Source organism: Elgaria multicarinata, chromosome 11, assembly GCF_023053635.1.
Source record: "Elgaria multicarinata webbii isolate HBS135686 ecotype San Diego chromosome 11, rElgMul1.1.pri, whole genome shotgun sequence".
Taxonomy (NCBI): domain Eukaryota; kingdom Metazoa; phylum Chordata; class Lepidosauria; order Squamata; family Anguidae; genus Elgaria; species Elgaria multicarinata.
Genome location: NC_086181.1, coordinates 412,096 through 439,583, shown reverse-complemented (window position 1 = coordinate 439,583; position 27,488 = coordinate 412,096). Strand labels below are relative to the sequence as shown.

The 27,488-nt window shown below is 49.6% G+C and overlaps 1 pseudogene; it reads right to left on the bottom strand.

The window, feature by feature from the left end:
- LOC134406316 (maestro heat-like repeat family member 5) overlaps positions 1 to 27,207 on the bottom strand; it is a 63,815-nt pseudogene extending 36,608 nt beyond the window's left edge.
- Positions 27,208 to 27,488: the final 281 nt, after the last annotated feature.

Here is a 27,488-nt window from a genome sequence, read left to right as displayed (position 1 = left end):
TTGATGCCATCCTTCTCCTGTGCGTCTCCTGCTCTTCCTGTTCATTAGCACATTGCAAAAAAAGACCCGGAAAATCTAACTTTTTTAGCTGTGGCGAAATGTGACGCCATTTCCTGCTGTGTGCAGGAGAAGTAGCGGGATAAAAACGCCCACTGAATGGGCCACGTGGTCGTCATTTGCTTCCTCTTCTTCCCTGTGTGAAGAAAGAGGAAGCTGATCGTCCCTATTGTGGGACAGAGAACCGATTGTAGGGAAACGCAATTTCCCCACTGACTAATGGGCCAGTCTGCCTACCCAATCTCTGTGTCTGTATCGCTAGACTTCTGGCCTTGTCTTGATGTCTAACAGGTATCTGCCCTCAGCTTCCTGACCCAACTGGACTGGTGATAACAGCTATAACTTGGTCTGGCCTGGATTCTCAGCCTGTCTGTTCTACAGGGCTTGGCTAGACGGGGCGATATCCCGGGGATCGCCCCGGGATCATCCCTCTGCGTACACAGGGCATCCCAGGAGCAGGGAGGGATGATTCCTCCCTTTCCCCAGGATATCGCCCTACCCTTTCATCCCGGTTTGTCCCGCGGTCTCGGGATCATCCCCAGACCGCACTACGTGTGGCCTGCCATCATGATTTTGTCCCAGCTCCTCACAAGTAAATGCAAGGAACCAGGAACCGGACACAGGGCAAGGAGCTCCTCAGGAGCTCTGTGCCCATCGAGGGTGGTGGTGGTGGTGTGTGAGCTTTTTTTTTTAAAAAAAAAACTTACAGTTTCGTTTGAGCACACGTGCACTCCTTTTCTTTAAAAAAAAATCCAAAATGGCGGGCACGACGTCCTCTTCCTCCTGGGATGTTGTGCGCCGTGTGTAGACGAAGGGGACGATCTCGTGATCATAAAATCATGAGATCATCCCCTACACCCCCCCTCGTCTAGCCATGCCCCCAGTAGATCTGCTCTGCTCTTACACTCTTGCGTTTGTCCCTGCTTTTGCTCTGCTACTTCAGCTGTGATCTAGCAAGTGTCACCTACATGCCTGCATTTGAGAGAGCCTCATATAGCTTACAATTCAGCTGACTGCTGGGTATTATCTGGGGCTGATTTTCCAGGAGCCCACTTGCGTTTTGCTTACTGTGATGCATATGGCGAGTTCAGATTTATGGGGGATATGGGCGTCTTCTCTCTTGGTGCACAGAAGTGCGTTGCTGATCATAATTACAGCTCTCATGAAGACTTTCTTCATTGCCTCATCCTGGAAGGAGGGGAAATTAGAAGACATTCAGGTGGAACACACACGCACGCACAAGTAATACACAGTGGTGGTGAGGAGAGAATAAATCATGGAATATATTAGAGAGGGAGACAGATAGTTTTGCCTTAACTGGGAATGGCGGGAGAGGAGATAAATGTTAAAACACATTAAAACCGATTAAAAACATACCATACATAATTAAAACATCTTTAAAACATCCTTAAAACATCCTAAAAAACATTCTAAAATTTCACTGGATAGGCCTGTTGGAATAGATCAGTCTTTATTGCTTTTTTAAATTCTAAACGACTGTCAAGTTGACAAATCTCCTCCGGCAGGCCGTTCCACAGTCTGGGAGCAGCAGAGGAAAAGGTCCTCTGGGTAATACCTGTCAGCCTAGTTGTGGCTGGCTGAAGGAAATTCTTCCCAGAGGACCTGAGTGCATGGGGCGGATTGTACGGGAGAAGGCGATCCCGCAGGCAGCCTGGACCCAAACCATGTAGGGCTTTATACGCAGAGACACACACCACTCTTCTATAAAACAAAAAGCTACAAAATCCTGCCATGAAATTTGGATTTCAAATCTCCTGGACTTCGTGTGTGTGTGTGTGTGTGTCCCCCTCTGTGATTGTTCCAATTCTGCTTCAGATTTAAGCACCACAAAGATTAATATGGAGGGTCTAAAAGGGGGGGGTGCTCCTGGGGGCTGCCTTCACAGCACTGGGTTGATGCCGCCCCCTCTTCAACCCTGCGTTTCCCCTCTCCTGAGTGGCATCGAGTAGTCCTGATGCTGAGGAGGCAGCGTGGGGGTTTCTGGGTGGCCATCCTGGCCCCCAGCTACACAGAGGCGCTTTGAAGCTGGAAGGATCCTTGCACCTGTATTTGCCTTCCTTCCCGGGGGTTGCACAGAAAAGAAGGCAAGTGAGATTTTTCAGATGGGGGTTGACTGGTCCTCCCAACTTATCCTATTGATTTCTTTTTTTAAAAAAAGAAATGGGGGGGGGGGTTAGAAAGGAACAAGGCCGTTCCTCCTGGGGGGGGGAGCAACAGGGCTGTCCCTCCCCCACTTTTTTATTTAAAGATCCCAAAATGCGGAGCTCAGCATATTCAGGGAGGTTGACCAGTCCACCCATTTATATTTATATTTATTTCTGCAGAGCTCTGCAGATTTAGATGATTAAAAATAAAAGGGGGGAGAGGAATGGCAATGCTCCTCTCCTCCCCCCCCCATTTTTATGGTTTCTTTTAGTTTTTTTAAAAAATTTAAGAGCCTCGGAGCTGCCTCCACTGACAAAAAAGTCGGATTTCTTTGGAGCGGATTTTCCAGGGTTTTCCCCCCGGATGGCTTCGCATTTGCGGATGTGTCATCTGGAACGATGTGTATTTACGGCAGTGTAAACAGCGGTATAGACAAGCCCCAGGTCACGGTGCCGCCCCTGCTCTCTTCTTAGTGGAAGGCGACCAATCACTGGTCTCCTTCCACCAGGATCCGGCCCCGGATTGATGGCAGAACGACGTTACATGGCGGAAGTGCCCTGTTGATGTTGCTCCCTTTGAAAAAGTCAGGGTAAATTCAAATAGCAGCATGGTGCGGAATCCCTACGGTGGCTACGAACCTGCGCCAACATCATCTAACCGATGGGGCACAGATTCACAGCCAACATAGGGTTCCCTGCCCCCCCCCCCGTGTAGATAGCCCCCAGCGCATCCTGCAAGGGATGAACCCCCTCACAAATTAAAAGAACAAATGAAGGGGCTGGAGGGCTGTGTGGGGCCCCCACCCCACACCCCAGGCCAACACACAGCCCAGCTACGCCTCCCCAGGCCATGGGATCAGCAAGAGTACCTTGTTTTCACCACGGAACTGAAAGAGGATCTCCGACACAATGAACTCTATTAAAGTCAGCATCTCCTCCGGTTTTGCCCCCAAGGCTGCTTGTCCATAGCTCAATATCAAGGTGGTTCAAATCTGCCTCTCGGAGATATTCCTTGACTCCTAGAGCTAAAGGGGGGAAACGATGTATGTGAGAATTTACAGAAGGTTAAGTTCCCGCTTGATTTAATTTGGAACTTTTTTCATAAATGCCAAGAAGTTAGCAACCGGTTCTAGTTTCAGCTCACGAATATGACTTGTCTTTAAGAGACTCCACATAACAGACACCCCCACACCCCCACACTCATTGAGACGGCGACTAATCTAAAATGTCAGTTAATCTGGTATAACGCCTCGAGTGGTTCAACCCTTAAAGGCGCCCTAAAAATAATTATAAATACATACAGAAAAGCTGCTGAACTCCTTCACGTGGCTGCACCAAAATGCAGAGGGAGCAGGCAATGGAAGGGAGAGGGAGACCAGGCCCAGAGGAAGGCTAAGCTAGTGCTCATAATGCTAAACTATGGTTTATCCTCTTCAATGGTGTAGATTTCTTGAGTAAGAATTGCCTTACTTAGTCACAGACGCTTTATTGCCAACGTCAAAAGATTCCTTTTAAGCGGGTGTAGGTCTCCATCGAACGTGTGCAAGTTTGTACACGGGTCTAATGAGAGCCCATCACATAACAGTTGTCATTGAAGCGTGGGTGATCATGTTGTCTGAACCCAGCCATGCTAACAAACTGTAGTTTATTAACCACAAACAACCCATGGAAAGAACTCATGTTTGTTGTGGGGTGCTGTACTGTGAGGTTTTTCAGCTGGATTCAGACAGCATGATAACCCACATTTTAACAACAACCCACTGTTTAACGACAACCCACACTGAACCCATAGCCAACCCGAGTGTAGGTTATCGTGTTGTCTGAACCCATTCTGTCAGGATTTCCCCATGTCCTAGTTCTAAGTGCTTGTAATGCCATTTTGTAATTTGGTAGCCTTACCTCAGATGTTTCGGATTGCAGAGATCTCCTTCCTGGTATCATGTGCCCATACATTTTCAGCACATCCAGGGTCTCAGCCAGGTGGCAAAATGCAACCAATCCAATGGCTTCCGCGATTCCCTGAACAAAATGACACATGTCAGTGATGATATCTCCCCTTCACAATCCTTGTAGATGACAGTGACCCTGTTCAGATGACACATTCCTTACTCCATTTCCTCTTTAGTCCCCACCAGGGGTAATGTCAACAGAGAGCCAGGTTCGTTGTTTGTTTGTCTTCCTTTGAAGACAAACTTCCTTTGACGGTAACTCATTTTCTTAGGTTGTATCCAATGATTGTCTAACTTAAGTCTCACTTATTTCAATGGGCCTTCTCTAAGTAGGAGTAGGATCTTAACCAGGCCGTTCCACAGTCTGGGAGCAGCGGAAGAAAAGGTCCTCTGGGTAACAGTTGTTAATGTAGTTTTTGCTAGCTGAAGGGGATTCTTCCCAGAGGACCTGAGTGTGTGGGGTGGATTGAACGGGAGAAGGCGATCCCACAGGTAGACTGGACCCAAACCATGTAGGGCTTTAAAGGTAATAACCAACACTTTGTACTTTTCCTGGAAACTAATCGGCAGCCAGTGAAGAGATTTTAAAACTGGTGTAATGTGCTCACCCCTAGGTGTACCAGTGACCAGCCTAGCTGCGATATTTCGGACTAATTGAAGTTTCCAGACTAGGCACAGAGGTAGCCCCACGTAGAGTGCGTTACAGAAATCGAGCCTCGAAGTTACCAGCGCGTGCACGACCGTCTTTAGGTCTTCCAACTCTACGAAGGGACTCAGCTGGCATATCAGCCGAAGCTGATCGTAGGCACTCCTGGCCGTCGCATCTATCTGGGCTGTCATTTGGAGCTACGGATCCAGAATCACCAATTTAGGGTTAAAAGGTTAAGCTAAAGGAGGCGCCCAATATTTGAGGCAGCAAGGAGAATGGGCAGCCATTTAGCAGAGAAGGAAACCTTTGGAGGGCGATCAGAATTGGGGGAAGTAAAGATCACAGGCACAGAATATCACAAAACAGGCAGAAAAATAGTTAGGGCACGACTGCAGAGAGCTTTAAAGAGAAGAGATTTGAAGAAGCACCACGTTTTAAAATCAGTTGTATGTATTTTATAGTATTTTTGTATTTAATGTTGTTCCCTGCCTCGATCCAGGGAGGGAGAGGTGGGTAAGAAATAAATCATCATCATCGTGGAAAAATGGTGACGGATTTTGACACCGGGCAGAGATGACAGCACTGAGGGTTTACCTGGCCAGGGCAAAGGGAAGATGGCTGTCGATGCCAGCCAAAGGAAGCACGAACCAGCTTTCCTTAAATGGACAATTGGAAAGACTTAAAGTATTTGTCTCTTTGTCTTGGGGGGAAGGGGCATCTTTATGACCACAGGCAGAAAGCGCGCCGTGGTATTATCTGCAGTGTTAGGAAATTGGCTTTGGTCTGTCTGTGTCACACGCCGATGGACATCCCCCTAAAACCCGGCTTCTCCGTGTTTGAAATAAACATACTTCTGGGTTGGGGAGTGTGGGGGCAGACTAGAGCTACACATCATCCACCTGGCAGGTGCTGCCCAACAAATGAGGGAGGTTTGTTTTCCACCCCTGTCCAGGCTTCCCCCGGCTAGAGCATCATTCTGAATAGAAAGGAACTAACACATTAGAAACAGTAGTTTCTTCAAGGAACCGTAGAGACTCGCTCCCCACGAGAGTGCCCCAAGAATGCAAATAATAAGCCCCCGTCCGTCGGGGAATTTGAGCTCCACCCCTCCCTTTCTTCTTTTCTGCCACTTCTCCCTGCTCGCAATGACAGACTCCCCTCGTCCCGATCCCACGGAAGATCGCTTCTTTGATACAATGCAAATGCGCAGTTGTACAGTTCCACGGGAAAGCTTAATGCTCCCGGGCTGCAACTCTGAAAACGCTCACATTCAGAAATGCACAAATGTACAAAGCAAAAAAAGAATATTTTTGTTGTTGAAAGTAGCAGAGGTACATGTCAAATAGGGGGAAATAGAGGTACGGGGAGAATGCTCAATTTTCCATGAAGAAGGAAATAACCCAAATAATTCAGGACAATAATAATAATAATAATAATAATAATAATAATAATAATAATAATATATTTCTTTCCCGCCTCTCCACTTGGATCGAGGCAGGGAACAGTGAATATAAAACACATAAAAAAAACAAGTGTTCAGAGGAGGGCAACTAGGATGATCAGGGGTCTGGAAACAAAGCCCTATGAAGAGAGACTGAAAGAACTGGGCATGTTTAGCCTGGAGAAGAGAAGATTGAGGGGAGACATGAGAGCACTCTTCAAATATTTGAAAGGTTGTCACCCAGAGGAGGGCCAGGATCTCTTCTCGATCCTCCCAGAGTGCAGGACACAGAATAACAGGCTCAAGTTAAAGGAAGCCAGATTCAAGCTGGACATCAGGAAAAACTTCCTGACTGTTAGAGCAGTACGACAATGGAATCAGTTACTTAGGGAGGTTGTGGGCTCTCCCACACTAGAGGCCTTCAAGAGGCAGCTGGACAACCCTCTGTCAGGGATGCTTTAGGGTGGATTCCTGCATTGAGCAGGGGGTTGGACTCAATGGCCTTGTAGGCCCCTTCCAGCTCTGCTATTCTATGATTCCATGAAAAACTGATTACCCGTTTTTATTCTAAACATCAAAGAAGCTAAATAACAGAAACGTCAGAGAAGCGACGTAACGCAGCAATAAAGAAGCAAGTAATCATGGCTTTTACGGGAATGGACTAGGAGAAGGAGTGAATGGGCAAGAGAAGGGGTAGCCCCACCTGTTGACCACGTCACAACCAGGTCACAGAGGCATGCCCAGGATTTAATGTGGAGGAATTGCAGAAGATGACTCTACAGTACAGTGGCTTTTCAAGACCTTTGCGGCAGGGTCTTGCTATTTACTGTTTTACTCTGTACAGCATCATGTACATGATGGTGCTATATAAATAAATAATAATAACAATAATAATAATAATGGTTGAGAGAACCCTGGCCATGTTGTCATGTGCTGCAAACCACCTTGCAATGCACACAAGCCGCAGGAAATCCCCCGTGAAGACAGCCCTTCGGAGCGGCTAGCAATGACAAAAATAGGCGTGCTTGTGCTAGAAGGGACTGGAAGCCCAGGACTTTGGGGGAATCCCAGACATCTACTCACCTCTCTGTCTGCTTCATCTTTCGGTGCCAAACGTAGAAGCATCTGCAAATATTCTCTGACTAAATCTTTCTGCTTTGAATCTCGCAGTTTCACCCCATAATATTTATAAAGGGGAATCTAAGGGTTGGAGGAAGTCTCAGGTTAGTCACAAGGTGATATCAGCAGACCAGGAAGAACGAGACAGGCAAAGAATACAAAATACTAGCATACTCATTCTTTAAAATTGGACTTCTATATGCTCAGCCACCAACGGTCAAACTTAAATATACATAAAGAAGACGGCGTATGACCGGCCGTAGGTCCCTAAGGAACATGTGTAAGCTGTAGGGATTCAGGAAGCTCCCTTCTATCAGGTGAGACTATGCTACCTGAGTTCCTTTTACCTGGAGATGTCACAGAATGTTCTAGGGAGCCTTGTTTGTTACATTTATATCCCACCTTTTTTCCTCCAAGGAGCAAACATGATTCTCGTCCTCTCTGTTTTATCTTCATAACAACCCTGTGCGGTTGGTTAGGATGAAAGTCAGGGACTGGCCTAAAGTTTCCCAGGGAGCTTCATGGCTGAGTGGGAGCTAGAACCTGGATCTCCTGAGTCCCAGTCCAACCCTCTAGCCACTACATAGAATCACAGAATAGCAGAGTTGGAAGAGGCCTACAAGGCCATCGAGTCCAACCCCCTGCTCAATGCAGGAAACCACCCTAAAGCACCCCTGACAGATGGTTGTCCAGCTGCCCCTTGAAGGCCTCTAGTGTGGGAGAGTCCACCACCTCCCTAGGTAACTGGTTCCATTGTCGTACTGCTCTAACTGTCAGGAAGTTTTTCCTGAGGTCCAGCTGGAATCTGGCTTCCTTTAACTTGAGCCCGTTATTCCGTGTCCTGCACTCTGGGAGGATTGAGAAGAGATCCTGGCCCTCCTCTGTGTGACAACCTTTCAAGTATTTGAAGAGTGCTATCATGTCTCCCCTCAATCTTCTCTTCTCCAGGCTAAACAGGCCCAGTTCTTTCAGTCTCTCTTCATAGGGCTTTGTTTCCAGACCCCTGATCATCCTGGTTGCCCTCCTCTAAACACGCTCCAGCTTTTCTGCGTCCTTCTTGAATTGTGGAGCCCAGAACAGGACGCAATACTCTAGATGAGGCCTAACCAGGGCCGAAGAGAAAGGAACCAGTACCTCACGCGATTTGGAAGCTATACTTCTATTAATGCAGCCCAAAATAGCATTTGCCTTTCTTCCAGCCATATTGCACTGTTGGCTCATAGTCAGCTTGCGATCTACAACAATACCAAGATCCTTCTCGTTTGTAGTATTGCTGAGCCAAGTATCCCCCATCTTGTACCTGTGCCTTTGGTTTCTATTTCCTAGATGTAGAACTTGGCATTTATCCCTATTGAATTTCATTCTGTTGTTTTCAGCCCAGCTGAAACATCACACTGGCTCTCTTTTGCATGCAAAGTATGCACTCTGAACACTGAGCATTGGTCTCTCCCCAAGGGTGGAGCAGGGGGGCAAAGCCTGCTGTTACGATGCTGCTCTTTCCACATGCGTGTTCATTGCCCATCTTCCAAATTGCCGTTGCCACATTTCTTACCTTAGAGGCCCCTTCCAACAATGCCATTCTAGAGCTCTATGGCAACGGGAGCTTCCCTCCCAAAGCTCATAGCAGCAATGGGGCTGGGGATTTTCAGTGGGATGGCGCGGGGGGTGGAGAAAGCGTGTGCTGAGCACCAATTGCAGGAGCCTTTCCCCTCAGCCCATCCTCTTCAAAGCACACGCCTGTGCCCAGAGCGGGCAAAATGATGCTGGCATAATTTAATCGACCCTCCACCTCATCATCTAGGCCCAGAATTTACCTTGTCCTGGCTGGCTGGCTTTTGCTGCCCATCAGCTACGTCACTGATCAGCGCTGCTGATTTCCTCCTAACTTGTTTGGGACCAGCAGCAGGAGGCCGCTGAAAGAAACGAGAATGGGAGTGAGAAAAGTGTTCCCTCTCTGAGGAAAATATCTTTTTCCCCCTTCAATATTTTATTCAAGATAAAAATATATTTACAGTTATTTCTACAAAGCATGATTACAGTCATTAAAAATACTAAAAAGTTTTAACCGTAAAGCATTATCTTATCTATTTTATATATCTATGAGCAACGTGAGCAAACAGTCCCCCACTTTGGCTCTCTTAATTTGCCTTAAAACAAATTTTAATTCTTTTGTTCTTGTTTTGGAATTGAGCTCCAAGGTTGAGCTTCAAGCCAAATATTTTTTAATAGCTATCAATCTTGTTTTGTCTGTCCTAAGGCTGTCTTTAAACATTGCCGAAACAAATAATCGCTACCTACAGCTCACTCTCAGTTTTAAATATCAAAGTTTTTTTCTTTTCCTTTTTTGCTCCCTACTGTACTAAACATTGGTTTGACAATTTTTTAAAAATACAGTCTTCTATTTTCATCTTTTTACCATATTATCCTTATTCCGGACAATACAATGGAGCACGTGAGCCAATTTAGCAGTTAGAGGAGGAAGCCTGGCTATCTTGCCAGAGCAGAGATTATGGCCACAGCTAGACCTAAGGTTTATCCTGGGATCATCCAGGGCTCACCCCTGCCTGAGCATTGGATCCCCTGTGTGTCACCTAGATGAACAGGTTTGACCCCTAGATGATCCAGGGATAAACCTTAGCTCTAGCTATGGCCTAAGTCTCTGAGGAAAATATCTTGAGTGCTTGTAAGGGCAGTTACCCTTTATGCACAGCTTCGAATGGCTTGGGATGGACCTTCGTTTGATACAGCAAAGACTTCAGAAGTGAAGTTACAGAGCTGACAGCCATGGGTCCATGATTAGGGTGCCCATATGAAAAGGAGAACAGGTGGGAATCTACACTGGTGTTATTCTAACGTTTTGAATGAGTTACTGTGATGCATAGCGTCACGTGACCCGGGTCTCCAACGTTGTAAATGAGTCGTACTTACCGGTTCTGTTTCTTAGTTCCAGCGTGGCTACAGATTCATGTGCCTCCTTATACCGGTAATTCTCCTCTCGCAACCCAGAGCTGCTAGGTTTGCTCCGCCCACTTCCTGTTCTCCTTCCCTCGCCCCATTTGCTATCTTATCTGCTACAGCAGATAAATCACACCAGCCTTATACTGTGCAGTCACTGACAATTGTATGAAAAGGACTCAGAAGTTTTCCACCTTAGAATCTGCTTTTATTGTGAAGTACTCCCATGCATCCTGCCTTAAAATTTGAATCCAATTGGGTCATCGGTTGATTTTTTATGATTTTTTTTTTAACGTTTCCCCCCTCTTTGCAAAGGAGCTGAGGAGCACTGAAAGGATCACTGTAGCTCCCTGCAGGAAAATTAACAAGGGTCCAAAGTCCAAAACTCATGACCAGCGGGGCTTAAATGCAGCTGCTGCTAAAACTTTTCAATTGGGTCTCCCATCCCAACCCTGACCAGACCCAACCCTGCTTATCTTCAGCAAAGTGGCTGGCTCCTGTGCATTCAGGCAATTCCATGGGACTGGTGTTAAGATGTTTTGGGAGGGAGGGAGTTTGTGTGTGCTTATGACTTGCCCTGCTCTGTTGGCTAGGAATGAGGCAGGCAGTGGGTGGAGCAAACCCAGCAACGAAAGGATTTAACAATGTGCCCTGCAGTAACGTTACAGCTACAGAGATACGATACAGAGAACCACGTTAGAAAGGGACACTAGCAACGTTATAAGACTAGTGTAGATCCGGCCCAGGGCTCCTGTATCTTTAACAGTTGTATTGAAAAGGACATTTCAGCAGGTGTCATTTGTATATATGGGGAACTTTCTTCTTCATCACAACAGTTAAAGCTGCAGGTGCCCTGCCCTCTTTTAAATCTGGTCACTCTAGTATAGCTCCTGCACTTCAACTGTTGTGATGAAAAGGGAATTTCACCAGGTTCTCCATATATACAAATGACACCTACTGAAATTCCCTTTTCAATGCAACTGTTAAAGATACAGGAGCCCTGTCCTCCTTTTCATAGGGTCACCCTAGTTCCATGATGTCCACACAGTCCGAGCGAAACGATGCCCACTGGCACCTCTAGCCATGGCTCCTGCCCTGGTAACCCCAAGAGCCCCCTGAGGGAGAGACGTCTGTCCATTCCACTCCCCTTGGGGGTGGCGGGGGGTGGTCTGCCCCGAAGCAGTGGGGAGGAGCAGTCCTATAACTGGGTCCCTCGACCTTTTCATCTCCCCCAGCTTCAGACTATATGGGCTGCAAAAGTATGTGCTGATTGGAGAAGTCTGCTCACAGTGGCTGAAGTTATAACTGCAGACTTCAATTAGATCAGCCTTGCTCAACCTGGGGCGCTCCAGATGTGTTGGACTACAACTCCCGGCATTCTGGGAAATGCAGTCTAACACATCTGGAGCATCCCAGGTTGAGGAAGGCTGAATTAGATGTATACATTGACATTAATTAAAATTAATTGATGTGTTTAATAATAATAATAATAATAATAACCCTGAAGTGCACACCCCAGACCCCCCTTATTATGCATGCCGAGTTGCAGGTGTCTTGGACCTGGAGCTAGATTTATACCCCTGCTTTTTTAGCCAGAAATAAGCTCCCAAATTGCCTTGTGCAAAGAATCGGAAATAGAAACGGTTACGATTAGTTTAAAAACGTAACCGTAAAACACAATGACACAAAACCTTCAGTTTGTGAAACCTGAATACTTTGCTCCCCCTTTCTCTCTCCTTTGCTTTCCCTCTTTGAACTACTCCATTTAAATTGTGTGCTTTTCAGGCTGTCCATCATTTATCATGATTTAGGGCGCAATCTTATGCACGTTTAGGCCGGGGGGGGGGAAGTCCTACAGCTCCCAGCATTCCTTGGGCATGGCTGGCTGGAGCATGCTGGGAGTTGCAAGACTTTTTCCCCCTGTCTAAATCTGCATAGGGTTGTGCCCAAAACATCCCATGTACACTGATGGGGTTGTCATAATTGTCATAGTAATAACAATAAAATTGTTGCTGCCGCCGCTGCTGTTGTTGCTGATTATATAAAAGAAGAAGGGGCATCAAGGAAGAACCTTCTAGATAGCATCTGGATATCAGGTTTCTGCCATGTTGGTTCAGCATGTTGGTACAAAACCCAACATCGGTTGCTGTCTCCTACCCTTTGTCATCTGTTCCCTGTAACTGAAATTTGGATTGTAAGCTCCTAGGAGGCAAGGAGTTCTCTGTTTGGAATCTATTAGCCAAACAAAAGTGCTGTGTATGTTGATGGTGTAGTAGAAATCAAATAATAATAATAACAAAGCATAACGAGAGATAGAAAGTAGTTGGGCTGGGGAAAGGTGTGCGTGTGTATATAGCAGAAGGTGCAGTCTAAAATTGCCCTAGTAGGAGTGACCCTGTTGACCTGCTGAATGCTGCGGCTTTCATGAATGAGGGAGGGTAGATTAAACCCCCTCCTGAGTTCCTGTAGGGCCTTTAGGGCAGGAGTGGGCAACAGATGTCCATCCAGATGTTTTGGCCTAGAAGGACAGCCAAATGGTGAAGTGTCTTGGGAGTTGTAGCCCAAAACATCTGGAAGGCCATAAGTTGTCCATCCCTACTTGTCCATCTCCTTCAAGAGTCCTCTTGCTTCCGCACCTATCATCTTCTCTACCCTATGGTATTCCAAAGATCGATTAGTCCAGGCTGGGCTCCAGATCCTTTCTGGTGCAAAACAGTCAGATGCACCTGGAGAGACGGGTAGAGATAAGCCAGGATGGTGTCGAGAACTTCCCTCTCATCCATCATCTCCAGAGATTCTTTGAGAGTTCTCTCTTTCTGCATCTTCTTCTCCCACATAAATCGGAATTGTTCATCAGAAAGCTCTTGAGGAAGAAAGGGGTGGGTGGGGAAAAGGGGCAGATAGATGAAGCAAGCAATAGGGAGATACGTCTTCTTCGTCAGAATTGCTGAAACTTTAATTAAAATCTTAAGATTTTAATTGATACTTAAAATGGCAAAGTCACCACAAGGTGATTTTACCATGTCAGATTTGCAGGCTATATTTCATCAGAGTTTACTTTCAGGATGCTCAAACTGGTATTTATCATATTGGGGCAAACTCTGTTTTTTCCATGTGTGTGTGTTAGTAACGTGGTCAATTCCAGCCCTCACTAAGTGAGGAGGCATTCTAAAGAAATAATTCATCACTGGTGGCTTCTCATGTTATCCATTCATTGCTCTTTGCTGTAAGCTACAAGGAGAACTGCAACTGACCTTCCAAACTTTGGAGAAGGGAAGGTGGTATAGCATAGGCTGACCATATGGAAAGGAGGACAGGGCTCCTGTATCTTCAACAGTTGTGATGAAGAGGGGATTTCAGCAGGGGTCATTGGTAGGTATGCAGCACCTGGTGAAATTCCCTCTTCATCACAACAGTGAAAGCTGCAGGAGCCCTGCCTAGCATGACCAGATACAAAAGAGGGCAGAGCTCCTGCAGCTTTCACTATTGTGATGAAGAGGGGATTTCACCAGGTGCTGCATGTATACAAATGACACCTGCTGAAATCCCCTCGTCATCACAATGGTTAAAGATACAGGAGCCTTGTCCTCCTTTTCCAACAGTCACCTTAGTATAGCACCTCTGGTACATCTGCTTATGTTTCATCCACAAAAGCGAGGTTAACGTCTAAATAGGGAACGGACAATTAACCTTATAAGCATAATGTTTTTTTAATCCTGTCTCTTTTCAAACAGTGTTTGAATTTGTATTTGGGTGCTTTTTTATTCACGTGCTCTAACGCGATTATTTAAAAAGGGTTTTAGTGCTAAAACAAACAAACATGACGATAAACGACCGCTGATCAGAAAGACAGGGGTGTTTAAAATCTTTCTTTTCTTTTCTTTTTACTTTGCACTAAGACGCCTTTCATTTGAGGACTATTGTGCAGAGATTTTAATTTAATAATTACAAAAATCCATAGGCGAAAAGGCATCTGCATGCAGATTAAAAGAATGCTTAAAAAAATGATGCAGATGTGAAAAATAACAGTGAAAGGCCATTTCTACACCAGCCTGCTTTAGAGGGAAGGATGGGGGAGGATCTTGTGATATCCTGATCACGTGATCCTCCCCTTAATCCACATGCGGTACGACATCCTGGAAGGAAGGAGGGTGTCGCGCCAGCCATTTTTTAAAAAGAAGCTGAGCGCACGTGCGCTCCAACAAAACGTGAGTTTTAAAAAAGAAGAAGCTCCCCCCTCCCCCCCTCCCTGATTCCTCCCGGCCTGACTCCTTCCTTTACTGCTCCCTGCTACTCGTGGGGAGGAGGGAAGAATCCGGGACGGGTAGCCACACCGTCCCATCGTCTTGGGACGATCCTGAGACGGTGGGAAGAATCGGATTTTCCCAGGGATTATTTATCCTTGAGAAAACCTGTTCTGGTCCCTCCGCCCTCCAGGGAGTCCCTTTGCGTCATTTGGATGCACAGGGACTCGGCCGTGACCAGCCCGCATTTTCGGGCTATTATTATTATTATTATTATTATTTATTTATATAGCACCATCAATGTACATGGTGCTGTACAGAGTAAAACAGTAAATAGCAAGACTCTGCCGCATAGGCTTACAATCTAATAAAATCATAGTAAAACAATAAGGAGGGGAAGAGAATGCCAACAGGTACAGGGAAGGGTAAGCAGGCACAGGGTAGGGAAAAACTAACAGTAGAAAGTAACAGTAGAAGTCTGCACAACATCAAGTTTTAAAAGCTTTAGGAAAAAGAAAAGTTTTTAGTTGAGCTTTAAAAGCTGTGGTTGAACTTGTAGTTCTCGCTAAAGTGTTCCAAGCAAAGCGTAGGCGCATTGCCGATATGGACCTTACACACACCAAAAGCACGGTTTGTCAAAATGTTGGAAGAATAGAACTGAAAAATAATAGAAAGCCAGGGAGGCAGCGCAGTACGGCCTCCTATGAGCCAGGCCTTATATGGGGGAACTAGAGTGTTGGACTGCGAGTTGGAAAACCTGGGCTCTAATCCCCATGGAAGCTCACTGGGTGACTTTGAGCCAATCACAGACTCTCAGCTCAACGTACCTCACAGGGCTGTTGTTGGGAGGATACATGTAATGGAGAGGAAGATTACGTACGCTGCTTTGGATTCCTTGGAGGAAAAAGGCGGGATATAAATAAATAAACATGAAAAGTCTTGGGGTTTTTTGGCCGAATTACCTGGATCTACAGGCATGGTGCTTTCAGGCGGCTTCTTAGCCTTGTTGGGCTGTCGCTGCCCCAGTTCGGGGAGCACCAGCGTCTGCGCCTGGGCCTTCTTCTTGGCGTCAGCAGACGCTGCGGGAGGTTTCACCAGCAGCGGCAAGAGCTGCGATGTCCTCTTTTTGGCCGGATCCGGGGCAGAAGTGGACCTCGCGGATATCCCGCTGCTGGTGGTCCTCAGGCCTGGACTCGCTGCTGTCTGCGCCCTTCTTCTTTCGCATCTGAAACTTCTTCCTCCTGCAAGAAAGCCAACCGCCTGTTAATTAGTTCGCTAATTACCTTTGATTTCTAGCCCATTCTACCAAAAAAGCTTCAGGGAGGATAATGGGAAGTCTGTGTTGTCCTGAGTCACTTCATTCTTGGTTGAACCATCAAAAACATAAAAACAACAATATAAAAACAGCAGTATCCATTTAAACAACAGTTCTGAGGTCCATTAAAAAACAAACTTAGCGTTGTTAAATGCTATTAAATGCCCTGCCCAGTGTTATGTTAAGAGTTAACATAAGTGTGAAGAGAGACTGAAAGAACTGGGCGTGTTTAGCCTGGAGAAGAGAAGATTGAGGAGAGACATGAGAGCACTCTTCAAATACTTAAAAGGTTGTCACACAGAGGAGGGCCAGGATCTCTTCTCGAAGCCAGATTTCAGCTGGACCTCAGGAAAAACTTCCTGACTGTAAGAGCAGTATGACAATGGAACCAGTTACCTAGGGAGGTTGTGGGCTCTCCCACACTAGAGGCCTTCAAGAGGCAGCTGGACAACCCTCTGTCAGGGATGCTTTAGGGTGGATTCCTACATTGAGCAGGGGGTTGGACTCGATGGCCTTGTAGGCCAGTTTAGAATCAAAACAACCAGGTTGCCAGAGTGGGCCCTTGTCTATACGACGGCAGTATTGCTGCGCCCGGCGGAGCGAGATGGGGTGCAGCTGCATTGACGCTCCTTCCCAGCATCTATACTGGAAGGAGCGCAGTTGCGGGTTTACAGGCACTGCCGCCGCTGTGCGTACCCACCCGAGGCACCTCAGAGCAACTGCACCCCCTCCTCTCTGGTAAGTGAGTCTTTTTTTAAATGGGAAAAGGTTTTTGACTGGGGGGAAGGAGGGGAGATGCGACCCTTTGTGCCTGAAGATTAAAATTTTAAAAAATGGGGACAGGGAAGGGTGTGGGGGAGAACGGGGCAGCCAGAGCGAGCTCAGAGGTAAGAGAGTCGGCTGCCCGCTGCCCTGTTCCTCCCCCCTCCGTGGCGTTCCCAGCAGCGGCAGCTGACTCCATGCTGCCCCGTTCCTGTCTCTCCGGCTGCCGCTGCCGGGAGCACCAGAGAGGGGGCAGGAACAGGGTAGCTGGCTCTCCTCCCTCTGAGCTCGCTCTGGCTGCCCCGTTCCTCTCCCCGCCATCTGCCCCCTTCCCCCTTTAATCCCCCCCTTAAAAAACCTCCACGGAGGCACAGAGCCTGGCTCTGAGCTAATAAAGTTGGGCTAAGTGCCCAACTTTTTTTTTAACACGGAGCTTTCGTGCATTACCCCTGGATCCCTTTGGAGAGGTGGCTGCATCGTGTAACTCACCTGCTGCCACTAAGAAGCTACCCCGGAATAAAGTGCCCGTGTAGATGTCCCCTAGGTGAGAGTTCAATGGCCAGCTCAGCTCCTTTCTGTGCCGGATCTACACTACTGCTTTAAAGTGCTTCATAACATTTATAAAGCACTTTAACTATTTTAAAGCGCTATAAAACTGTTATAAAGCACTTTAAAGCAATAGTGTAGATCCGGCTCTCATAGAATCGTAGAATAGCAGAGTTGGAAGGGGCCTACAAGGCCATCTAATCCAACCCCCTGCTCAATGCAGGAATCCACCCTAAAGCATCCCTGACAGAGGGTTGTCCAGCTGCCTCTTGAATGCCTCTAGTGTGGGAGAGCCCACAACCTCCCTAGGTAACTGATCCCACCGTCGCACTGCTCTAACAGTCAGGAAGTTTTTCCTGATGTCCAGCTGGAATCTGGCTTCCTTTAACTTGAGCCGGTTATTCCGTGTCCTGCACTCTGGGAGGATCGAGAAGAGATCCTGGCCCTCCTCTGTGTGACAACCTTTTAAGGATTTGAAGAGTGCTATCATGTCTCCCCTCAATCTTCTCTTCTCCAGGCTAAACATTCCCAGTTCTTTCAGTCTCTCTTCATAGGGCTTTGTTTCCAGACCCCTGATCATCCTGGTTGCCCTCCTCTGAACACGCTCCAGCTTGTCTGTGTCCTTCTTGAATTGTGGAGCCCAGAACTGGACACAATACTCTAGATGAGGCCTAACCAGGGCCGAATAGAGAGGAACCAGTACCTGACGTGATTTGGAAGCTATACTTCTATTAATGCAGCCCAAACTAGCATTTATTTGCCTTTGTTGCAGCCATATCCCACCTTGTCATGTGCATCTGGTGAGTTTGGTTGACTTTCCTCATTGGGAAGCTGCCGTTACGGCCCATTTTGCACAATAGGCGTTTTTGCCCGGAACGGGTATCTGAACGTGGTTTTGGGGCGACTTTTGAAGCTTTTTACATCTGTCCCACCTAGTTATGTGCGTCTGGTATGTTTGGTTGACTTTCCTCATTGGGAAGTTGCCGTTACGACCTGTTTTGCACAATACGCGTTTTTGCCCGGAACGGGTATCTGAACGTGGTTTTGGGGCGACTTTTGGAGCTTTTTACATCTGTCCCACCTAGTTATGTGCGTCTGGTATGTTTGGTTGACTTTCCTCATTGGGAAGTTGCCGTTACGGCCTGTTTTGCACAATATACGTTTTTGCCCTGAACGGGTATCTGAACGTGGTTTGGGGGCAACTTTTGGAGCTTTCTATATTTGTCCCACCTTGTCATGTGCATCTGGTGAGTTTGGTTGACTTTCCTCATTGGGAAGCTGCCGTTACGGCCCATTTTGCGCAATACATGTTTTTGCCCGGAACGGGTTTCTGAACGTGGTTTCGGGGCAACTTTTGGAGCTTTCTATATTTGTCCCACCTTGTCATGTACATCTGGTGAGTTTGGTTGACTTACCGCATTGGGAAGCTGCCGTTACGGCCCATTTTACGCAATACACGTTTTTGGCCGGAACAGGTATCTGAATGTGGTTCGGGGCAACTTTTGGAGCTTTTTACATCTGTCCCACCTAGTTATGTGTGTCTGGTGAGTTTGGTTAACATACTTCACTTGCAAGCTGCTGTCCCTGTCCGTTTTGCACAATATGCGCTGTGCGCGGAACGGTTATCAAATCGCAGTTTCTTTGCATGTTTTGTGGCTTGTTGCATCCCTGCCATGGAGTTATGCATGACTGGTGAGTTTGGTTGATATCGCTCGTTCAGAAGTGGCCGTTCTGGCCGTCCCATTCTGTTCCGGATGTTGTTTTGGGAGTTCTGGGGTTAATAATGATATAATATTGGAATGGTTTTAGTCCTAAAATATTGTTCCCAAGTGTTGCTAACACATGCCACTGTTTTTGGTATGGTTTTTTAATATAATGGGGTAGTTCCGGCCTGTTCTGTTCCGTTCTGGCTTTTACACCGTCCCTGCCCACGGTGCCTCACTGCTCTTTGGCGACTCTCATTGGTAATAAGCTGGGGGTGAGGGGTCGGGGGGGGGTCTCCACGTTGCTCTCGGGTCCCAGGATCCTCTCTCTAGTCAGGGGAAATGAATAGCAACATGCGGGGGTGGGGGGTGGGGGCTGCAGGGCACCTCCCGCTCCTCATCACCCATTGGCTTTGGCCGGTGAAATCCTGCAGCCCTTTCAATGGAGAAGGGTTCCAGGGCTGTGCTGCCCCCCCCGGACCCCCTTGGGTGGGGCCGTAGAGAGCGGCACAGCCTGGAAGAAAAGCAGAGGGACCGGGGCAGGGGGGGATGACTCCATTAGACACAGGCCTGGTTTGCACGGCAGGACAAACCCACCCTGGCAGCCGTGGCGGGTTGTCATTCCATGCGCATCTGGCATGGTTGCTGCAGGACAGGACGGCTTCTCCTTCACGAGCGAGCGAGCCCCCCTGAGAACTCCCTCCAGGTGGCTTATTGACGGTGGCTTATCCTGACGTCCAAACCTAGCAGGGGAGCTTCGTGGTGCATCGTCAGAACGGTGGCGGAGCCAGGTGGCAAGAGTGGTGAAGACCCCTGCCTCTCCTCACAGCCTGGCTAGTGCCACCGCCATCCTCCCTCACCCCTTCTCCGTGCCCCGTGCTCCTAAAAGCCACGAAGAAAAGGCACCAGAGAGCAGCCCCAGCCCCATCGCAACGTGTGGGTTATTATTTTGGCGGGGGGGGGGGCGGTGTCTGCGCAAGTGTGAATGACTGCTACTGGGAAATTTGCACAATTCTTGCCTGTCTTCCTGCTCTGCCCCGGAATTTGTGTAACTTTTGGACTCTGTTTTACCTGCCCGCCACGAGATTTGCACAATTTCCCTCTCTGGGTTACTGTTGTGCAATGCGATGTGCGCCGTTTCCTCCTCTGCGGCTGCGCTGCCTTGAAATGTGTGCAGTTTCCCTTCACTTCTTTGCCATGACATTTGTGCATATGTATCCGTCCCGGTCACTGCTCTGTAACCCATATGTGTATGTGACAGCTGGCGACGGAGGGCAGAGGGCCCTGAGAAGGGCGAGGGAGGATGGTGGCTGCTTTTGCCAGGAGGCTCTCTAGCCATTCTTGGAAGCGGTTATTGAAAGCTCGCTTCCTTTCTGAGCCTTTTGCGTAATTCAGAAAAGACAAACTGCCTTGCATAAAGAAAGCGGAATCGGGGTGGTGGGGTGGTAGAAGCCAGCAGTGAAATACTTCGAGAACCAAACTCAGTCCTTCCTCGTGTGTTTATGAAACTGAGGCCCAAATGGTTGGGCGAGGCATTTTGCTGCCTGACCACTTGTCATCTGTTTTGGAAGAACGGTAGTCAAGGGGTTGTGTGGGGAAAGAAAACTGAGATATTTTCCCTAAAAATCTAGGGCTGTGTTTGAGGATCAAACTTCAGAGAAGTTTACCTTTTAAGCACAAGGTACGTCCTTCATGCGCTTTGTGTTTAGGTCTAAAAATGCACTGTATATTGAACTTTGGAACCCTACGCTTAAGAGCGCTTTCACAATTCCTGCATTGAGCAGGGGGTTGTGTTAGACAAATATCTGGTTCTTTCTTCCTAAGGGCGGATCCCATAGAAATGCACAGATCAAGTTTGGAGGATATATATATATATATATTTATTCAGGCTGCAGCGCTGGGTGCGAAAAGCTCTAAAGCTATTCGGACCCTGAATACAAGAAATTACAATTATTTATACAGTTAACATCACATATGCTTTTTTTCCTGCCATTATTCTAAAAATGTATACGTGGTATAGTTAGCATTACATATGCCTCTTTCCCACCATTGTTCTAAAAATGTGTACATTGTACTGGTTCTGACTAAATGTCAGCAGGCATCCGGGTTTGGTTCAAACCGATTCCTCAACTGCTGATTCTGAAAAACAACTTACATAGGACAGGGGGTTTGGGTGAAACAGAGTTCATTCCCAAGTCACACAGCAAAATTTTTCTAAAATGGAGTTACGTTTGCTAACATTTCTCCCTCTTCTAAAGCGTTTTACAGATCATAAATCACAGTTTATCATTGATTCCTTCATCTATTTGTTCATACATTACAAGCATTTGTTTTTGCATCAAGCTTTTTTGCACGTGGCGAATAAGAGCCATTAAACAGGGGAAGCAACAAGATAATACTAGACAAACAAACAATACGGCTAACATAATCATTATCAATCCCTTGAGCCAACTTAAATCAGGTAACCAGCTGGTAAGCCAGTTAAACCAATCATTTGGTCTGCTGATCCCTCTTGTATTTTGGCCATTCATATGTTGGAGATTCTCAAGTTCATTTTCAATAGTTTTATTTAAACCTTGAAAGGTGACTCGACACCCTGGGAGTGGCCAGCGGCTTCGGTCAAGCCGCCTTCGCCATTTGCACCCAGTTCGCCAGCTGGGGCAGCGCGGCGGAGCGCCTTTTTTTTTTATTCCCATAGCTACATTTCGCGCAGGACCGGAGGACCGGAAAAGTGGCTGGTGAGCTACTGCGGGTGTGGCTGGGCAGCCAGCTGGAAGGAACCGGCTGGCAGAGGGCAGCAAGCAAGGGTGGGCGGTCATCTTCCAGCGGCCACCCGGCAGCAGGTGAAGGAAGCCCCTTTAAAATGGCTCACTACACTCCCCTGCCCTTCAGACTGCATTTGCTAGGGGGGGAGCAAGGGGGGGTTGGTGTCGGACCTCCGGTGGTGCAGAAAGTAACGAGCCCCGTTCTCTCTGCTTAGCCCCTGAATAGGTATCAGGCATGGGGCCAAAAGGGCGGGGCATGACATGGAGACACCAAGAGATCCTAGATCTGCTGGACATTTGGGGAGAAGAAAGGATTCAGGAGCAGCTGAGGGCTAGCCACCGCAACTTTAATGTGTTCGAACAAGTGGCACGGGAGATGGGCAGGAGAGGCCATGAGCGAACCGCCAAAGAGTGTCGCACTAAAACCAAGGGCTTGCGGTCAGACTACCGGCGTGTGAGGAACCATAATGAGAGGTCAGGCAACAATGCCACCACGTGCCCCTACTATCAGAAATTACATTCCATTCTCCGTGGGGATACCACGACGCGTCCCAAACGCGTGGCAGGCAGTCTGAGAATTACTCGGACACAGTCCACACGTGTAACTTCCCGAGCCACTCAGCCACCACCCTCTCTTCCTGTGGGCTCCCAGGACATGTCTGAGGACGCCAGCGAAACCACCTCACTCAGCAGGGATGTGGACGAAGACACATCAGCTGGTGAGTGTGCCCGTCTGGCTCCCCCAGCCCACCCCTACACCTCCCCACCAACTTCGGCAATGGGACTGCAGAGCCACCCCACAGGCTTGCTGGTAGGGGGCGGGAGGTGGGGGCACAAGCACAGCATCCCATGCCAGTGGGAATCCTCTCTTCTCCACGCAAAATGCCTGGAGGAGGGGGGCCTGGAAGGGCTGCATTTGAGGCCCCTGCATCTCTGGGGAGGGGAAGCTGCCCTTCCCCCTACCTCCAATGCTTTCTCCTACATGCCACCAGATGATGAAGAATCCGGCAATGTAGCTGCAGACTCTGCCAGCGAAGCAGGTGAAGGCACCAGCAGCCAGACTGGACTGAACTGTGAGTATGTGCCCACCATACAGCATCCCCACAACCATGGGCATTGATCCTTGGCAGAGGGTGGACTGGCAAACAGTGAGGTATGAGTGTGCTTGGTGACATAGGCCTGACTTTGCCTTGACAGGCCCCCCAGAACCCACTGAAGGTGGCTCCAGGGACAGCCCAGATAGAGGACGTGCTCCTGGTGAGTACTCTGCACTCCTCAGGTGTGCATGTGTGCTCCTGCAACCACTCAGACATGCTGGGGATGTGGCAGCACTAACACACAGGTGTGTGGCCACATGTAGGTAGGCAAGGATCTACACGGCACCCTGGCAGGTGCCCTGTGCTGGATGCCCTGAATGGGGGAAGGTGCAGTTAGCGTGGTGGGTGGGTGTGATTGAACTGCCTTCAGTCCATCACACCAACAGGAGGGGGGCAGTGGGGGAAGATCTTGGGAAGGAGCCTGCAATTCCCCAGACGCACCAAGGTCGATGCTGTGGGAGTGGGAGTGGGAGTCAGCATTCCTCAGCCATGGGAACGGCTCTCACAGATAACAGAACAGCAGAAGTCTGGGGCTGGAATGCAATGTTGTGAGTTAGGCACCCACCAGCAACACTGCCAGCTGCTTAGTTGCTAAAGGCAGTTCTAGCCACACAACCACACCCTTTCGCTGCCAGGCAGGAAGGGGCACTTCACCTGCTGTGCCCTCTTGTGCAATTGGGTGGCTAGATGTGCAGCAGTGTGCTTGCCCAAGGTGGTGGCGTATCTGTATGGCACTGCACACTCCACCTGATCCTCACCTCCCGTGTTCAGTGCTGCAGCATGTGTCTGAATTGCCAACCTTCTCCACACAGATCCAGGGGTGGCAAACCCCAGGGCCACCCTGTCACCTGCCTCTCGCCTTGCAGAGATTCGCAACCGTCGCTCCCAGAGGAGAGGAGGAGATGCTGCTCTGGAGATCATGCACCAGGCAGCAGCAGACAACGCCCGCATCCTCCAAATCCTTGAGCGTGACTCTGAGAACTTCAGCGAATATCTGGACATCGCAAGGCAGCAACTCCAAGTAGATGCTGAAAACGGGGCAGCAATGGTGCGCTGTGTGGATAGGATAGCCACCTGTCCGGAGGAGCTGGTCGGTGGCATGCGTGGTCTGAGGACTGGCCCCCCTAGGCATAGGGATCGCCCTGTGAGGGCACTGCCTCTTACTGGCCCACAAACTGGTGGAGTGAGAGGCAGGGACCCAGTGGAAGACCTACTCCCTGGCCCACTCTAGGAGGAGGCTCCCGAACCCCCACCCCAGAGGGAGGAGACCCCATCCCTACCCCAGAGGGAGGAGACCCCATCCCCACCCCAGAGGGAGGAGACCCCATCCCCACCCCAGCAGCAACCTCTTTGTGCCCCATCCCAGGGAGGGAAAGGCAGGGCAAAAGGCAAGGCAACCCCACCGGCTGTGGGGCTTGAGACCAGGGCCAAGGCAGCCCCACCGGCTGTGGGGCCTTACGGCAGGGGTAAGGCAGCCCCACTGGCTGTGGGGCCTTACGGCAGGGCCAAGGCAGCCCCACCGGCTGTGGGGCCTGAGACCAGGGCCAAGGCAGCCCCACCGGCCGTGGGGCCTTACGGGAGGGCCAAGGCAGCCCCACCGGCTGTGGGGCCTAAGACCAGGGCCAAGGCAGCCCCACCGGCTGTGGGGCCTGAGACCAGGGCCAAGGCAGCCCCACTGGCTGTGGGGCCTGAGACCAGGGGTAAGGCAGCCCCACCGGCTGTGGGGCCTGAGACCAGGGCCAAGGCAGCCCCACCGGCTGTGGGGCCTGAGACCAGGGCCAAGGCAGCCCCACTGGCTGTGGGGCCTCACGGCAAGGGTAAGGCAGCCCCAGCGGCTGGGGGGGCTCAGCCCAGGGCCAAGGCAGCCCCAGCGGTGGTGGGGGCTCCGGCCAGAGCAGGCCCAGCGGCTGTGGGGGGGAATGGAAAGGCCAGGAGCAGGCACCTGGAGCCTGCAGCAGCTCCCCCTGCAGTGCCTGGGGAACCACACAGCCCACCCGCCAAGCAGCAGCGCAGGGAGTGGCCGAAGCGTAACCCCAAGGAGCGCCAGCCCTACTCCCCATGAAGGGGGGGAAGGTAGTATTGAGTGTGGGGTGGAGTGGGGTGGCTCACCATTCCTCCTAGTCCTGCCAGGGACCCTGGCCAAGCACTGCATAGAAGCGCACACACACCTTTAAGCAAAATATATTAGGTTTTTTTTTTTATAAACATTACATAATTTGTATGTTTTTTTTTAACAACAACAAAGAAAAGCTTTATTTTTCTGATAAACATTATTTTGTAAAACATTAATAAAAAAATAAAAATGGGACAGTCACGGGTCTTGCCGCTCGTGAGCATCCTGCCTGCAGGATGTCTTTAGCTCCCGGACATCCCGCTCCAGGCGGGTGACCCTCCGTTCCAAGGAGTGCACTGCGAAAGGAAAGATGGTATTAGTGATGTATGCTGCAGCACCCCCCCATGAGCACACCAAACACTAGAGTCACTACTTACTTGTTCTGCGCACCGTCCCCTCTAAGCGGCTGAATGACCGCATGAGGTCTGGAGTGACGGCCACAGCAGCTCCATCACCTGTCACAGAAAAGAAGGGGTGTTGAGGAGGTGAGGGATGGGAGTGGGGAGTGCACAACCAGAACTGTAGTGAGGGAGTGGGTGGGCAGGTGGAATGGTGCACAACCTGGCAGGGAGGAGGCCACATACGTGTTCATTTGGATGCCACTAGACTGATGTGCACCACTCCCTCTCCAATGAATGCGGCCTCTTCCCCAAGCCCCCAAGTAGAAGGTGCGTGGAACCAGCACCAACCCCTGCTTGTGGTAGGGCTGTGGACTTACCAGGTGGTGCGGTGGGTGGGCTGCAGGGAGGTTGCTCTGGCGGGGCCGCCTCAGGAGGGGGGCCTCCCTCCCCACTGCCCTCCTCTGGTTGGTGCTGCTCCTCCTCAGCTCCCACAGGCTCCTCCTGGCACACAGCCCGGAGGCGGGCACGCTGAAGCCCTGTGAAGGTAATAGGCAGGTATGCATCAGTTAGTGGGCCAGGACATTCATTGCGCAATGAGATGCCACATTGGAACCCACATTACATGGGCATGGTAAGCAGCTCTAGGGGCCACTGCCTACATGGAACCAGGATGGGGCATGGCCTTTGCACCTGGCTGCCATCATGCATTATACATGGGCTGGGATGGAGAAATGACAAGTTGCCCAAGGCAGTGGCATGAGCCTGAGTGCAACCACCACACAGAGGGGCAATGATTACAGCAGGTGGTGCAGGGCAGCTTCAGCATGGCTGCAGTGTTGGGGGATGGGGCTCAGTGATACAAAGGGTACTTACTTGTTGGGCGCCGCTCCTCCCACGAGGGTTGCCCAGCCCGATCCCACAGCTCATGCAGGAGGGCGTAGAAGGGGGGCTGGGCTCTCCTAGGAGGGCTACCCCGGTAGCATTCTAGAGCCTCGAAGAAGGCCGCCTTTAGGCCCTTGAACTTGCTCCTGCACTGCTCAGCAGTGCGGGAGTAGCCCGCGATGGAGAGGCTCCTTGCAGCCCTCCTGAAAATATCTATAGGCTGGAGGCTGGAGCTCCTCATGAGGCGCTCCGACCTTCCAGACTGCAGGAGGAGCTCAAGGAGCATCTCCATCTCGGGCTCCTGCCAGTAGGCGACCCTCCGAGGCTCCATCTTGCCCGGGGTAGGCCTGACGTACGCGCCCCCTGTTGACGTTTTTCGGAACTGCGTACATGCGCGAATAAGCGGACGATGCCAATAAGCACGGTTTGCCCTTCGGAGACATACGCGCCCCCTGTTGACGTTTTCCGAGATTGCGGACGTCCGCAAATAAGTGGACGATGGCGATAAACACGGTTTGCCCTTCGGAGACATACGCTCCCCCTGTTGACGTTTTCCGAGATTGCGGACGTCCGCAAATAAGCGGACGATGGCGATAAGCACGGTTTGCCCTTCGGGCTACATTTAGGACGATTACACGTTGCGCAGTTTGACTGGAGTTTATTATTATTACTAATTTATATAGCACCATCACTGTAGATGGTGCTGTACAGAGTAAACAGTAAATAGCATACATGTGGGCATACATAGCATATATATTATTGCATATATGTGGGCGTACATAGCATATATATTATTGCGTACATGTGGGCGTAAATAGTATATATTTTATTGCATACATGTGGGCGTAAATAGCCTAGATTTGATTGCACACATGTGGGCATACGCCTGTTACTCTGGGGTAAAGGACTGGAAGGACTGCACAGGGGAAGAAGCACAGTCCAATTTTATGAGGCAGGCTGTCAGCGGCAGTTAGCCCACAGGAACTCTCTGACAGCATCCCGCACCTTGTGCCCTTCCCGGGTGTGGCGATTGGCCTCATTGACGTAGGGCTCGCCCAGAGTAGCCAGCTCAACGGAATTGTGCTCCGCTGCCTCCACGAGCATGGTGTGCCCCTTGGTTTCGCAGATGTTGTGCAGGATGACGCAAGCACTGATGACCAAAGGGATGTTTTCTTCCGCCAGCTCCAGGCGCACGCCTATGCTCCGCCACCTCCCCTTGAGGCGGCCGAACGCCTGCTCCACCACAAGGCATGCTCGCCTAAGACAGCGGTTGAAGTGGGCTTGCTGTGGAGTGACTGCCCCACCATAGGGTTTCATCAACCACTCACGCAAAGGGTACGCGCCATCCGCAATAATGAGGGGTGGAATCTGCTGCCTATGCAATC